Source organism: Corvus hawaiiensis, chromosome 1 (genome assembly GCF_020740725.1).
Source record: "Corvus hawaiiensis isolate bCorHaw1 chromosome 1, bCorHaw1.pri.cur, whole genome shotgun sequence".
NCBI lineage: Eukaryota > Metazoa > Chordata > Aves > Passeriformes > Corvidae > Corvus > Corvus hawaiiensis.
In genome coordinates this window covers 94,400,156-94,415,855 of record NC_063213.1, presented here as the reverse complement: position 1 = coordinate 94,415,855, position 15,700 = coordinate 94,400,156, and the positions used below count along the sequence as shown (strand labels likewise).

The 15,700-nt window shown below is 49.9% G+C and overlaps 2 long non-coding RNA genes across 3 annotated transcripts; both read left to right on the top strand.

Annotated features, from left to right (window-relative positions):
* Positions 1 to 5,058: 5,058 nt before the first annotated feature.
* Positions 5,059 to 9,381, top strand: LOC125331065. Of its 2 annotated transcripts, none has more exons than XR_007205846.1 (4): positions 5,059 to 5,172; positions 6,897 to 6,982; positions 7,584 to 8,328; positions 8,699 to 9,381. It is a non-coding gene; the product is annotated as an uncharacterized LOC125331065 (long non-coding RNA). The 2 variants fall into 2 exon arrangements; XR_007205844.1 differs by having other exon boundaries at positions 5,060 to 5,172; positions 7,587 to 8,328.
* A 4,986-nt stretch (positions 9,382 to 14,367) lies between these two features.
* LOC125331073 lies at positions 14,368 to 15,251 on the top strand. Its single transcript, XR_007205849.1, has 2 exons — positions 14,368 to 14,500; positions 14,871 to 15,251. It is a non-coding gene; the product is annotated as an uncharacterized LOC125331073 (long non-coding RNA).
* The last annotated feature ends 449 nt before the right edge of the window (positions 15,252 to 15,700 follow it).

The following is a 15,700-nucleotide window of genomic DNA, read 5'->3' as shown; positions in this document are numbered from 1 at the left end:
TGTTGCCCTTCAAAAGCCCTTTTTAAATTCTGCCTTCAAGGTGCTGCCTCTTTTATTCCTTTGATTATTAGATTACGGTAATCATTCATATTCCTTCGCCCAGCCTCTTCATTGTGATTCCAAGCAGGAAGTGTCAATGGCATCTTCTGGCCTCCTGGCAGTCCCTGCTGGTTTTCTCTTTCCAAATTCTCATACCTGCAACGCTAATAATTTCTTGTTCCTCTTGAGAAAATAATATTTTCATTATTGCTTGCATCTCTTCCCAGGTGAAAATGTTTGGGCCTAAACATTGATCTAATTATTCAGCTCTACCCACAGGATTGTCTAATAATCCTCTGACCTCCTTTTTAAAATTTCTAACCTCTGAAGAAGTGAGGGGGATGTTTACAAATCTTGTTCACCCAGCTCCCATTGGAACTTCCCTTAAAGGGAACAAATGGACCTCCCCATCCCAATTCTTGTGTCCTTTTTCTCTTATGATACTTCTTTCCTGTCTTGGGGGGTGTCGGGAGATGGCTGTTCTGTAACTGAGCTCCCCGTACTTCGGTGTTTTGCTTCCTCTTTAAGGGGAACAGCAGAAGCGGTCGTTGCCAGGGGAACGGTGCAGGAGAGGGATGGGGGGTAGGAGGTGGGAATCTGTCGCGATAGAGGGGAAACCCAGATGCTCAATATGAGTGATCAGCAGGAATCCGATTTATTGATTGTACCAAAACTCCTTATATACTAACAATAATAGGCCACATGCATATTCGTAAAGGCGCATTCTAAGTGGTTCACGTCGACTAAGCTGATCCTAAAACCCCTCCTTAGTCCCCCTTTTGTGGTCAGCAGTTCTGCTTTTTTCCCTGGCCTTCTAACCACAGATGTCTATTGTTTATACTGCCAAAACCTAACCTTGCTGGCTCTGCAAATAAACCCGTAGCTCAGCAGTAAGGCTCAATGGTGGTTCAGTTACTGAGCAAGATATATGTAATATTCTGCAACTTCAGTTGTTACATAGGATGTGTGGTGCATTGTCTTATGAGACCTTGCTCAGCTAGCTGCAGGGGCCTATGTGCCCGTTCTCACGTAGCCAGCTTCTCAGGTCAGTAAGCTGCAAAGAATCTGTATATCCCAAATCTATATGTCCCTTTTCACGTAACCAATCTCTCACAGGAATCCTCTCCGAGGCTGATTCCTCCAGGAGTGGGGGGGCGTAGGCAGGGACTGCCACCAGAACGGCCAAGGGGACAAGTTCTTCCGGTGGATACCAGAGTTTGGTGTGGACTCTCTGCACACGGTCCACAGCAGCCACGGCGGCAGGACTCTGTGCTGCTGGCGGACCCAGTGCGGCCCACGGGGCCGAAGCCGGGTTCCATGGAGCAGTGGCAGACAACACAGCGGGGGCAGGGGCTGGTGGAAGGGCTGTGGACGTCGGAATCGGGGCCGGAGCCGGGACCAGGGTGGCGGGGGGCCCCAAAAGCAGTGGGCTGGGCTCCCACAGGACCCGCAAATGCAGCCTGGTCTGCCTGGATTCAGGGGACAGCAGTGTCTACAGGAGCTGTGCAGGGATGCGCAGATACCGAAAGAGACTCTAGGACAGATGGACACGCTCCAGCAGGCTCAGCCTCCTACGCTGGGGCAGGGAAAGAGCGTGAGGAGACCCCCGCTGCAGAGGAAGGAGCGGCAGAGAAAGTGATCCCTAGGGACTCCAAGGGAACCCCCCTGGTGTTACCAGCCTCTAACCCCGACTCGCATTCGGGAGTTGTGTTATGTAATGGAGCGAGTCTTGATAACTTTGTTGCACTGTGTAGCCCAGAGCTTCAGAACACTGGGTGGAAGGAGTGGTATTTGTCCCCAGCTCCCTTCTGGGGACTTTGCTATGCCGACAAAGAATCACTGAATGCTCATAGCACCTCCTGTCCAGCAAGGGAGGGTTCTCCCTGCACTTGTGCACCCCAATACGGTATATTTTTGTCAGCTCTGAATTTTCCCTTCTCTACCTTCAGGATGAGAAAAAAGCCTGACTTTGTCTCTTAGCTTTCCTGCTCATTCACAACTGAAAGCTGTTGACATCCTGGACTTGCTCCCATGGTGTTGGGCCCACTGTGCCCCTCCCAAATATCTTCCTCTACCCTAAAAACAACTGATGGAGATGGAAAGTGCAGTAACCAGTCTAGTTACAGGAACAGGCCTGGGTGCCAGCTACAAATCTGTGCTACCTTCTGTCTACTGCCCTGAACTACCGAAACAGGGGTTGGTAAAAAAAAGGGTTTTTTCATAAATGCGCCTGCTCTTTCATTTTTCTTTTCTTTTCTGAGGGCTGCCAACCCTCTTGTGCCCTGAATGGCTCTCCAAGTCTCTACCCAAAGTCCTGACCCGAGCTGTGATGCTTCCAGCCAGGATCCCACCGTGAGGGGATGGCGAGAGTCCTGTGTGTCAGCCCTGGTCTGGAGGCTGAGCTGGAGGTGACAATTATCCCTTTTCCGATGGCCTGTGAGCGGTGACTGCCAATTCTCCAAGGGCCGTGGCACATTTCCTCTGGGAGCGGGAGGTCCATTGTTACAAAGCTTCCATTTTTACAGAGGAAACATCTTCAGTGTCATTTTCTCCCTATAGTGGAAGAAGAAACATCACTTACAGCTACTATTGTAAATAAACCAAAAGCATTTCAGACAGATTTGTTAAGTAGAAGCTTCTACTCCTCAAGGCACAGCTCCACTCTTTTTACAAGGTTTCCATTGAATGCAGTGTGGAATCTGCTCAAGTAGGAACTGCTGGGTGATGCTTATTGAGATGTATTTTTTCTTTAGGATGCGACTGTCTCCAAACTGGAGGATATTTAACAAATGGTAAGTAAATGGGTGTTGTCTCATTTAAGGTATGGAATGGCAGAGCGATGCAAAGAACTGGTAGAAGCAGGATATGATGTTCGCCAACCAGACAAAGAAAATGTGACTCTTCTTCACTGGGCAGCAACAAACAACAGACAGGAGCTGGTGAAGTAAGCCGGGAGTCCCTGTGACAGTAACACAGCATATTCTGCCACTGTTACCTATAATCACTTTGTTGCTTTTGTACTTGAAGACAGAAGAACGCACTGCCTGAGAAGAAAAGGGCAGACAGCCCAGTTTCTTTAGATGTGAAATCATGTAGTACATGAAATCATGAAATGTTCCCGGGTTTGGTTTTTTTTAACAAAGTGTCCTGTTTTAAAAGTTAAATGTCTGCTAAGGAAGGTGGGAACCTTCCTGGAATGGCAAGAAGACCGCTCTCTCCAAATCATTATAACTTCGAAAATTATGGGGCTTTAAAAATGCAGGAAAGGAGTATCAGTTCTTTAGTACAGAATATGCAGAGAACAAACCCCAGCACACGCACAGGAGGTTCCCCCGCCGGGGGCCATGTTTGCCCTTTGCTGCAGTTACGGCCACGCCCGGCAGGGGCCGCTGGCGGCTGCGGCGGGCGCGGGGCGGGGCCGGGATCCCGCGCGGCCGGCGGGGGGCGGGGCTGAGGCCGCTGCGGCCGGCGGGGGGCGGGGCCGGGGGCACTCGCGGCCGGCAGGGGGCGCTCCGCTGCACGCTTGGCCCCTCAGCGGGGCGGGGGCAGCGGCGGCTCGGACACAACGGAGCGAAGGGAGCGATTCCCCGGGCACTCAGGGGACGGAGGACACAGCCCCGGCTCCAGGCGGAACACCGTGCACCGTCTGTGCATTCCCGAGCGGCAAGGAGGAAGGGAAAGCAGGCACATTCGATCACACTGCCGAATTGCAGCGTAGCAAAGTCCCGAAGCCTAATGCACAAAAGCTCCCGCAGCAACCACGCCCCGATCCGCCGGCAGAAGGGAAGCAGGCAGTTTTACACCGCAGTCACTGAATTCCAGGATTCCCGTAAGTCTCGCGCAGAGCGTACACCTTTTGCACGATGTGCGACTGCCTGGGCAGCCTTTAAAAACAAGTGCCCTAAAGCAAAGCCCTCCATCCTCCCCAAGGTTTCCCGGCTGCCAAATCCTAAAGTTACAGTGACAATCTTCTTGGCGCAAAAGATCATGGGATAGATACTTTATGGTTAGGAATCCCCACCCAAGCCGGTGTCCTTCCAGGGAGTTGGAGATAGAGGGAAGGTCCTCCTCGAGCCTCCTTTTCTCCAGGCTGAGCCCCCCCATCTCCTTCAGCCGCTTCTCTTCAGACTTGTGCTCCAGAGCCTGCCCCAGCTCAATTCCCTTCTCTGGACACGCTCCAGCACCTCAAAATCTTTCTTGCAGTGAGGGACCCAAAACTGACCCCACCATTCGAGGTGGGGCCTCAGCGGTGCCCAAAACAGGGGGACGGACAGTCATTGCCCTGGTCCTGCTGGCCGCACTGTTGCTGACCCAGGCCAGGATGCCAATGTCCTTCCTGGCCACCTGGGCACACCTGGGCTCGTGTTCAGCAGCTCTTGGCCACCACCCCCAGGTCTTTTTCTGCGGGGCCATTGGAAATTGCACAGAACAGTCAGTGCAATGTGGGGAGTTCAGTAACAACTCCAGGCAGCCCAGTCTGATTTAGGGACTCTGTGGCCGCTTTGCTAACAAGTCAAGGCGGCCCAGTTCCCTTTAAGGGCTCTGTGGCCGCCTAAAGTAACCAGCCCGTAGCGCTGCAGGGGGACGTTGCGAGCCAAGTGCAGGTGTAAACTATGTCCTTGGACACCAATTCCCACTCTTGCAGAACGTTTGGGTTTATGTAGTGATCCCTCCTGCCCGGTGGCCGAAGCGCCTTCTGCGCGCCCGCGTTGCCGGCCGTGCTGGCGGCGCAGCCACGGAGGAACGGCCGCTCCGCGCGGGCCCCGCGGCCGCCGCTCCCTAGGGCACGGCCGAGCGCTCCGCGCGCGCAGCGGGACAGGGGGCGCAGCCTGCGTCGCTCGCGCTGCTCGGCCCGCGGGCGGAGCGCGCGCCACCAATGGGGAGCCGCGGGGCGGGCGGGGCTCGGCGGGGATTGGCCGGGGCCGCGGGGCGGGGGCGGGGCCCGGAGGGGCCGGTGCCGCTGAGGGGCCGTGGGGGCGGCAGAGCGGGAGCAGCGGCGGCGGCGGCGGCGGCGGGGGGGCGGGTTCTGGTTCTGGTTCTGGTTCTGGTGGGGGAGTGACCTCCCGGCGAGGGAGTGACCGGCCCCCGGCGGACTGACAGAGCCCCGGTGAAGGAGTGGCCCCGGGCGTGTGGGTGGGTGCGTTCCTTCCTTACCGTGGGTGGGATCGGGCCTGGAAGGGAGCCAGCCGTGTAGGCAAAGGGGAGCGGCGAGCCGCCTTCCCCTCACATCGCTTCTGAAAAGAAGCCTACGGGCTACTAGAGGGAGTGGCCTTCAAATGGGACAGTGGGGGTTCGGATTGCATATTAAAATTTTTTTTTTTTGCTGTTGGGGTGGTCAGGCGTTGGCACAGGTTGCCCACGGAGGTGGTGGTTGCAGAGGGTACGGTCAGGCTCAATGTCCAGATAATGGATCAGGTTGGCGGCGATGAGGCACATTGGGCCAGGAAGTCAGTCCGTAGTCCAGATTATAGGATGATGATGATCTTTACCATAAGAAGTGTTTGATCAGACCGAAAGAAAGCTGTAGTGCATGTTGCACAGAGAGAAGCAGGTGTTGCCGAGTAAGTCATTCTCCATTCCCACTGAATTTTTGCTTGGATAGGATTCTGTCTTGTTTTCTGTGGTGTAAATGACATATATGGAGCAAAGAGTCCGGGCAAAAGCATCCAATTGACAAGGTCCAGTACAGGTAATGTTATAGCAGTAGCAATTTCTCAAATTGAGAAAGGCAGTTAAGTTTATAGGACTTTATTTCCAGAGGTTTATGAGAATGTGGTGAAACTTGTTTTTTCCTTTTGCCTGTATGTGTAAGTAATAAACCATATATTATCTATGCATCTTAAAAGAAATTTCCAGTTAGCAGGAAGTTTAATGGATTACTTTGATATCATTGCAGTGCTCCAAGCAGTGTCCCACTAATGTCACCCTTGAAAACGAATGTGAAGGACCAACAGCTTGCTCATCTTCATGCCTGGGTCACTTTGTTGCATGCATGGCAGTGCTGTTAAATTTGTTTCTTCCAGAATTTAAAAAAAAAGTAAAAAAATAAAATAAATTTAAAAAAAATTGGAGGATTGTTGGGGGTGTGTATTGGATTAACTTTTGTCCTGGTATTTCCTATTTATTGCTACTCTGTGGTCAATATCACCTCTCAAGTTTGAAGATCACCTATGAAATCTCTGTAATATGCTGGGAATTTCAAATATAGAAGTGTCAATATTTGCAAAATACTGGGTTAAATAAAATCGAATAGGAAAACACAGCCAAAGCTTCTGGTAATTACTTGGAGCAGTAACCAAGTTGTTTGGTTGGATTATTGTAGGAAGAAAAGTTACAAATGCTTCCTTGAAGAGGGCACGAGAGGCTGAGCAACTCCCAGACTGCCTTAGATCTACCTAAGGAAAAGAATCCATGCCAATGTTGTAGTGTGTAACCTTTATGGATTGTCAGCATTCCATTTCCGGATGGAATGGACTGGGGAGAGGGGAACTTGCAATGCCTCTGGGAAGGGAGGATGCCTTCCCACCTGGGAAAGCTCTGTCACAAATGGCATTGCTGAGCTCAGGGCTCCATCTCTGCAGCATAAGGGTGGTTGCAAAGGAGTGGGATTGCTCGGTTCCAGTTTCACTCTGACAGTGAGAATGTCAACAGGAGAATGTGCTGTTGCCTCGTGGTGGCAGCCAAACTATTTCCTGCTCTTACTTAGCAGTCTAAGGTTCTGATCATGTGTTAACCTAGAGCTGCACTGCCTCAGTTGGTTCTATTCCATAATGCAGAGCCTTCACTCAAGGTTAGAAGTGATGTGCAGTTGAAGATAAAACTGTAATAGCATATTTTTTCTGCTTTATTTCATACAGGATAAAGTCTCAATGTGTGTATCAAATCAAAAGCTGGCTTTACTTTTAGATGATGGATACAGATCTATGTTATGGCTACTGGACAGGTAATTAAACTATTTTTTTAAAATTATGCTATCCAAACTTTAAAAATATATTTTCCATTAAAAATGCAAAACATTTTTGCCGTCCGAGGTAATGTAAAATACGTGTTTTATCATCTTCCTGTAGTATAAATCAAAACCACAAAAACTATCTAGCAAGTATATGTTGCACCAGCTACATCTTTATAAAGTAGCCTGGAAAGATTGGAGAATCAGTACAAGAATAAACCAAAGGAAAGGTCTTCTGAGTAGAGGAAGTGAAAACAGGAAACAGATGAGTTCCGAAGGGAAAAATATTAAAGAGAGAAACAATTGCCAATGTTTTTGCAAAAATAAAAAAGGACAAAGATGTGTGGTTACATCTTGTAGCTAGAGGATCTGGAGAATTGTATTGTGTATTTTAAAATTCTAATCTGGACAGAGACAATGTGCAATCCAGGTTATGAACTAATAAGAGTTGTAAGAGTTATGAGGCATAGTCACGATAAGAGTTGTGAGAATGAGCTTCAACAAACTCTGTGTCCACTGTAAAAGAGTTCCAGAGGAGATGATGTATTCATAGCTGGCATAGAGCAGTCAAGTTATAAAGCCTTTCTTGTTTAAGCAGGAGATAGAAAAGAGGAGGCCTCCAGTAGGGAACTCCCACAAGCCAGAGGCAGAGCAGCGATTGTCCTGGAGCCGCCAGTTCCCCAACCAAAGTTCCAAGAATGATGTGGCAGTACGAGAGAAGAAGACTTTTGGTGTGGTGCTGGAAAAAATGCTCCAGCAGCAACGGCAGATGTTCCCATCTGCAGGGCACTTAGAGCCCTCAGCAATGGAGAAGAAGGATGAGGATGAATTCCACACGTCGGATACTCCTGGCAGGAGACTTGACCATACCTGGTGACTCTGTGAGAGCTGCAGGACTGGAGACGGAGGAAGCCCTTTGGACAGGACTTGCTGCTCCCTCAGAGCTGCGGCTCTCAGCAGAACCGGCTCATTGCTGAGGATGCACCTGGCCAGGAAGAGCCTTGCAGAGGAATAGGAGGCCAGCTCATTGCAGTAAGGGAATGGCTGACGGATGTTTCCCAGCAGCAACTTTCCTGGAGGTGCCAGTTCCAGTCCGTGACTCGCAGGATGCTGTGGCGCTGCCATAGGAGAAGGCCTTTGGCATGGTGCTAGAGAAGATCCTCGAGCAGCAAAGGCAGGTGTTGGCAGCTCCAGGGAATTCCCTGACGTCAGCAGTGGAGGAGCAGGATGAGGAAGATCTCCACACTTGGGATCCTTCTGGCAAGAGCCTCCATCCCTGCCAGAGCCTCGGTGAGAGCTGCCGGAGCGCAGACGGAGGAAGGCCTTTGGACAGGTGCAAGGTATAAATGATGCACGGTCCCCTGTCGTGGTGTGAGCAGAAACATTTCTTCCAAGCATCCCTAGCTTTTAGAATAGTTTCACTCTCAGGTTCGAATAGCGTGAGCCTGGCAAGCCAATAGTCTAAATGTTCAGATGTCTGCTACCCAATACTAGACATGAACTGATGTCTCTCATAGCAACATCAGGCTTTTTCCCTAAGCCAAGTGCTGGAAGGAGAATTTCTTCTGCAAAACTCCTGTGCTTCTGCTGCTTGTTCCATTTTAGAAAGTTTCCTCCATTGGCCCTGCCTTGGTTGAATAGTCTTTTCTCTTCTAACTAGAAGCTCCAGGTTCTCTTCTTACAAGTTGTCTTTGTTTTGTTTGCCCACAGACAGGAGTCCCTCCTCCATCACAGCCACGGCAATCATCCGAACCTGCTTGTGGCTGAGGATGCAGATGGCCAGGAAAGGCCTGGAAATATATTTGGAGCAAGCCGTGTCCAAGAAGATTTTCCTGGAGAAAAGCATGCTTGCAGCAAGTGTCTTGGAGCTGCCAGTTGCCAGTCCATGACTCCAAGGATGCTGCGGCACTGCCAAAGGTGAAGAGTCTCAGAGAGTTGCCAAACAAGATCCTCCAGCAGGAAAGGCAGATGTTGGCAGCTCCAGGGAATTCCCTGATGTCAGCAGTGGAGGAGCAGGATGAGGAAGATCTCCTCACTTGGGATCCTTCTGGCAATAGCCTCCATCCCTACCTGTCCTGGATTGTAATGTATACTGTTACTATCCCCATGAGCTGTTGGAACCAGGTGGGGTTGTGTTTCCTCGTGTCTTCCCCCGGTTTATCTTTCTGATAATGGCCCATCATTGCCCTGCCGCATGACTCAGGGATAACTCTCCCTGGAGTATCTTTTGCAATGAGCCCATCAACACCTGGCCTCCTGACTCATCATCCTATTGTGAGATCCTCCACCTAGAGGGACCAAGTGTTCCATCCTAGATACAATCTGAGATTCTGAACAACAGAGATAATCTTTCCACTGGATTTCCAGAGGACAGGAGCTACATAGCCACCACTGGACCTTCTGAGGAAGAGCAGACCCTTTCTACAGGATCACCGCTTTAAAAGGACTGCAGCCACCATTCTACCACACTGCTACCACCATCCTGATTAACAGGGTGTCAGGTTGTATCCTGACTCTGTCAGTTTAACCCAGTGTTTTCTGCCTTTTTTTCCTTTTATTTCCCTATTAGGTTGTTATTCTGACTTGGTGTCTCCCACTAGTTTGTTTTCAAGCTAGTACATATTTTGGCACCCAGTGTGGAGCTGGGTGCTGAGAAAAGTTAGAATTACACTTTTGTATTGTAGAAGCCACCTACTCACTATGATGTTCAGCATTCTTACATGGGTCTTGTACCTAGCTCTCTATATTTTTCGCACATGGGGAACTATGTGCCGGTTTTAATGCTCCTGTGTAGACCAGGGTATGGTATAAAATTTGCTTTATTAGTCTATTATGCCTACTGCATGATAACCTCCGAGGCAATGAACATAATTTGGAATATATACTCAACTTTGTCTGCTTGTCCTACTCTAGGCTGCTACATCTGGGGCCTCAACAATCATACCCAGCCCCTGGGGGGAGGATTAAAGAATGGTTTTTTCCAGCCTTTCAAGCCTGACACAGCAGTTTTTGAAAATATTGAGTTCCTTCTGGATGTCAAAGAAAGGATAATCTTGCTGTTTGTTAGTTCTGCTTTGTCTTCGGTGTACAATGTACACCATGCTTAGAATCAGAGCTATGGCACAGCATCCTCAGGATGAGAGGGTGTCATAGGTTAGCAAGCATAGTCCCAGAAGGGACATCCTTGCTAAGGGGTGCTTACAGTTTCCTCTGGGAACTGATAGAACCTATCAGCTGGCCCGTTTGAATATGGACAATTCTCTAAGCCACTTAAAGTTGTGATCACCTCTGTGATCCACATTTAAGAATAGGCAAACTCCCCCTCCAAGCTCTCTCTCGTTTCCGGCGCTGGGACAGGTGGCTGCAGGGCCCGAGTGGGGGCCAGTGGGCCCGGCCAGGCCCTGCTTGGGCCAGGCCGGGCCGGGCCACGGCCATCCTGGAGCCGATGGACCTGTTCCAGCCATGGAACCCCCCCCCCACTGCCTTGCCGTGGGCAGCCAGAGTGGCTGGGCTCTCCCCCCTCTCCACTGTGATAAGAAAAATTCAACATTCCAGCTGCAAAGCTGCAAGGCCGAGGTGAGATTAACCCTTTTATTGCTGTGAAGAGCTGAAAACCTGAGGGAAGAGAGAGAGGAGATGCTTAAAGCTGAAATTCTGTTGTGAAGCTATGATATATCAGAGTATCCTGTTGTAATTTCATGAAGATCTGAGGGGTGGAGTGTTCAACTCATGAGCAAAAGCACCTGCGCCGAGATAGGCAGATGCTGACGCAGCTGTAATTTCATGAGAAGTTTGGACAGGGAGAGATGAACCAGATGAGGACTTTTGCTCCAAATGGGAAAGGAGGAAACCTCAGTCCCTAGAGATGCTCCCAGAGATAGTCCTAACGATGAAGATGAGGAAGACCCTTTGCTCCCAGGGAAGGAGAAGGGCCTCTGTTTTCGTTTCTGAACGGCTCAACCTTAAAACTGTACCCCAAAAAACTTCAAGAGTGGATCCTCGAAAGCAGTTGCGGGAAAAGCTGCAAGTCGGGGGAAAGGACTCACACGCAGGCAGAGAGACTCCTCTTCCTAAATGGACTGAACGATATTTGGAAGTGGGCGGCTGTCTCGTTGTGATAATGTTTTCATAGCATGAGCAAGAAGAGACTTCTCTTTCTAAATGGACTGAACAAGGTTATTATGGAAGTGGTAAACAGACTGAACATCTTAAGGGTTGTCTTTTCACATTGTCAGTGGGAGAAGGGAGGAAGGTGGGGGGAGGAGGAGAGTTCTGAAGGTGGTATAATTTTTTTTCCCTCTTTTAGGTCTGTTAATAAACTTCTTTATATTCTTTCAAGTTTGGTGCCTGCTTTGCATTTCTCCTAATTCTTATCTCACAGCAGATAAACAGTAATGAGTATTTTGGACCAAACCACTACAGAGGGAAAAAAAGAGCAGAGCAACAAACAGCATGTCTACACAGACTGACACAGGGGAGAAAGAAACCAAACGCAAGACAACAGCATCCATGTCTACGCAGACTGACACAGAGGAGAAAAAACCAAATGCGCTGTCAGCATCTCCACACAAACCATCACTGAACCAGAATAGCCTACACCGATTGCAGTTGCCCCCGTTCAGAAGAAGAAATCAAAAAGCAAATCAGTTGGCATAGTGACTGACAAGGATGCAGCAGGACCTTCACTCCCAGCAGTAGAGACAGAGCCAGAGATCATCACTCGCTCGCTATCCCTGGGTGAGCTGCGTGACCTGCAGAGGGAATTCACCCGCCAGACGAACAAGTCTATCCTGACCTGGCTGCTCCGCATTTGGGACGCTGCAGCCAATGACACCATTCTGGACGGAAGTGAGGCCAGGCAACTGGGATCTCTGTCCCGGGATGTGGTCATTGACCAGGGGATCGGGAGAACCCAAGAAACCCTCAGCCTCTGGCGGCGACTGCTGACAAGTGTAAGGGACAGGTACCTTTGCAAAGAAGACCTCCAGGTGCACCAAGGAAAATGGAGCAGAATGGAACAAGGTATCCGATGCCTGAGGGAATTGGCTGTGCTGGAGATCATTTTCTCAGAAGGCAAAAGATTTCCTAAGAGCCCAGATGGTGTCCAGTGCACATCACAGATGTGGTTGATGTTCGCACACCTTGGACCAGAGAAGTACTCCCATTACCTGGCAACGCTGCAATGGAGGAAAGGCGAGGACAGGGTGGGCATCTTGGTCCACAAACTGAGGATTTACGAGGACACTGTCACAGCCCCGTTTTGCACCCATGTCTCGTCCGTGGAAACAAGGCTGGCTGAGCAAGTCTGGAGCTAGATTGAAGAGGGCCATCAGAAATTGAAAAAGGAGCTTAAGGAAGAGACTTACCACATCTCGCCAGAACCAGCAAGAGTCTCTGCCATTAGGAGCAGGTGTCCCCCAACCAGGGAGAGAGGATACACCCCACGAGGTAGTCTCTGGTTTTTCCTTCAGGAACATGGAGAAGACATGAGTAAGTGGCATGGAAAACCCACCTCCTCCTTAGCAGCCCGGGTACATGAACTAAAAAGAGGGACAACTACTACAAGAAACTCATCTGGAGTCAACGCTGCTCCGGTCTCTTGCGCACCGAACTTCAGACAGTATAGGAATGATAATATGACTGATTCTCTTGAAGGGACCTCAGGAGCATATTCGCCGGATGGAAGCAACGTGTACCATGACCAGGAATAGAGGGGCCCTGCCTCTAGCCAGGTAGAGGAAAGGGACAATCGGGTCTTTTGGACTGTGTGGATCCGATGGCCTGGCACATCTGACCCACAAAAATACACGGCTTTGGTTGACACCGGCACTCAGTGTACTTTGATGCCATCAAGGTATGTGGGAGCGGAACCCATTTCTATTGCTGGGGTGGCAGGAGGATCCCAGCAGCTGACTGTACTGGAAGCTGAAGTGAGTTTAACTGGGAACGAGTGGCAGAAACAGCCCATCGTGACTGGCCCAGAGGCCCCATGCATCATCGGCATAGACTATCTCAGAAATGGATATTTCAAGGACCCAAAAGGACATCGTTGGGCTTTTGGGATAGCTGCTGTGGAGACAGAAGATATCAGACAACTGAGTACCTTGCCTGGCCTCTCAGATGACTCCTCTACCGTGGGACTGCTAAGAGATGAAGAACAACAGGTGCCAATCTCCAGAGCAACAGTGCACCGTCGGCAATACCGCACCGACAGAGACTCTGTGGTTCCCATCCATGAGATGATTCGTAAACTGGAGAGCCAAGGGGTGGTCAGCAAGGCCCACTCACCTTTCAACAGCCCTATATGGCCAGTGCGTAAGTCCAGTGGAGAACGAAGACATGGCACCCCTGAGAGGCTCGAGTCAAACAATGGGACTCATTTTAAGAACAGCCTCATCAACACCTGAGCCAGAGAACACGGTATTGAATGGATATATCATATGCCTTACCATGCACAAGCTGCCAGGAAAGTTGAATGCTGCAGTGGACTACTTAAAACCACCCTGAAGGCACTTGGTGGGGGGACCTTCAAAAATTGGGAAGTGAACTTAGCAAAGGCCACTTGGATGGTCAATACCCGAGGGTCCATCAATCGAGCTGGTCCCGCCGAGTCTGAACCCTTGCACACAGTGGATGGAGATAGAGTCCCTGTGGTACACATGAGAGGTATTTTAGGAAAGACTGTTTGGATTAATCCCATCTCAGGCAAAGGCAAACCCATCCATGCGATTGTCTTTGCTCAAGGACCTGGTTGCACTTGGTGGGTAATGCAGAAAGATGGGGAAACGCGTTGTGTACCACAAGGAGACCTAATCTTAGGTGAGAACAGTGTGTAGGGTTTCATTGTATATATGTATATGTGTGTGTGTGTGTGTGTGTGTGTGTGTGTAGAGTTTAAGGAAGGTATTGATTTGGGATGATATAGATGGTAATAGAATAAGGGGTGGGTTATGTTCTGGGTTGCAGTGTATTCTATTACCATCCTCATGAGCTGTTGAAACCATGTGGGGCAGTGTTTCCTTGCCTCCTCCCCCCGGACTATCTTTCTATTAATGGCCCATCAACACCTGGCCTCCTGACTCATCATCCCATTGTGAGATGCTCCACCCAGAGGGAGGAACCAAGTGTTCCATCCTAGATATAATCTGAGATTCTGAACAGCAGAGATAATCTTTCCACTGGATTTCCAGAGGACAGGAGCTACATAGCCACCACTGGACCTTCTGAGGAAGAGCAGACCCTTTCTACAGGATCACCGCTTTAAAAGGACTGCAGCCACCATTCTACCGCACTGCTACCACCATCCTGATTAACAGGGTGTCAGGTTGTATCCTGACTCTGTCAGTTTAACCCAGTGTTTTCTGCCTTTACTTTTTTTCTTTTTCTTTCCCCATTAAATTGTTATTCTGACTTGGTGTCTCCCACTAGTTTGTTTTCAAACTAGTACACTGCCAGAGCCTCGGTGAGAGCTGCCGGAGCGCAGACGGAGGAAGGCCTTTGGACAGGTGCAAGGTATGAATGATGCACGGTCCCCTGTCGTGGTGTGAGCAGAAACATTTCTTCCAAGCATCCCTAGCTTTTAGAATAGTTTCACTCTCAGGTTCGAATAGCGTGAGCCTGGCAAGTCAATAGTCTAAATGTTCAGATGTCTGCTACCCAATACTAGACATGAACTGATGTCTCTCATAGCAACATCAGGCTTTTTCCCTAAGCCAAGTGCTGGAAGGAGAATTTCTTCTGCAAAACTCCTGTGCTTCTGCTGCTTGTTCCATTTTAGAAAGTTTCCTCCATTGGCCCTGCCTTGGTTGAATAGTCCTTTCTCTTCTAACTAGAAGCTCCAGGTTCTCTTCTTACAAGTTGTCTTTGTTTTGTTTGCCCACAGACAGGAGTCCCTGCTTCCCCAGAACCACGTCGATCTGCAGAACCTGCTTGTGGCTGAGGATGCAGATGGCCAGGAAGGCCTGGAAGTAAGCACAGAGGTCAGCCCAGTGCAAGATGATTGTTCCAGAGACAAGTGTCCCAGTAGCAAGAGTCTTGGAGCTACTAATTGTCAGCCCAGAGCTCCCATGGCACTGTGGCTGTTCCAAGGAGGGAACACTCCGTGCTTTGCAGCGGACATGATCCACATGAAACCAAGGAGGTTCCTCCATCTTCAGGAAGCTCCCCTGACATGGCTTCTGACTTCCAGGAAAGTGTTTACCGATGGCGGTCAGATCTTCTTAGGAGCATGTGTGTTAAATAAATTTGGATTTTCCCAGAGAACTGAGTGTTCCCACTGTTCTGGATTTGAGTGGGATTCCTTTCTTCCCAGGAACTGGCACAGCGCTGCGTTTGGATGCAGGATGGGAATGCTGTGGATCACGGGTGGATAGTTTGGTTGTTGCTAAGCAGGGCTTGCCCTCCTCAAGGACTCTGCAGGGTCCTAGAAGCCACTCCATGTCCCATACTCTGCTGTTGAGGAGGTGACAAAGAGCCTGGAAGGATCATGTCCAGGACAGCCGACCCAGACTGGCCAGAGGGATATTCCAGACCACAGGATGCCCTGCTGAGTCTAACAACTGGGGAAGCTGGTCAGGAGAGGCTGAACCCTGGTGGGATTGACTGGGCATCAGGCAGAGGGTGCTGGGCACTTGTGGTGGGGATCACTGCTCTGACCTGGGCTTTGGTCCTCTGGTTCATTTCTGCCCTTCTTGTTCTTCTTCCTCCTTCTTC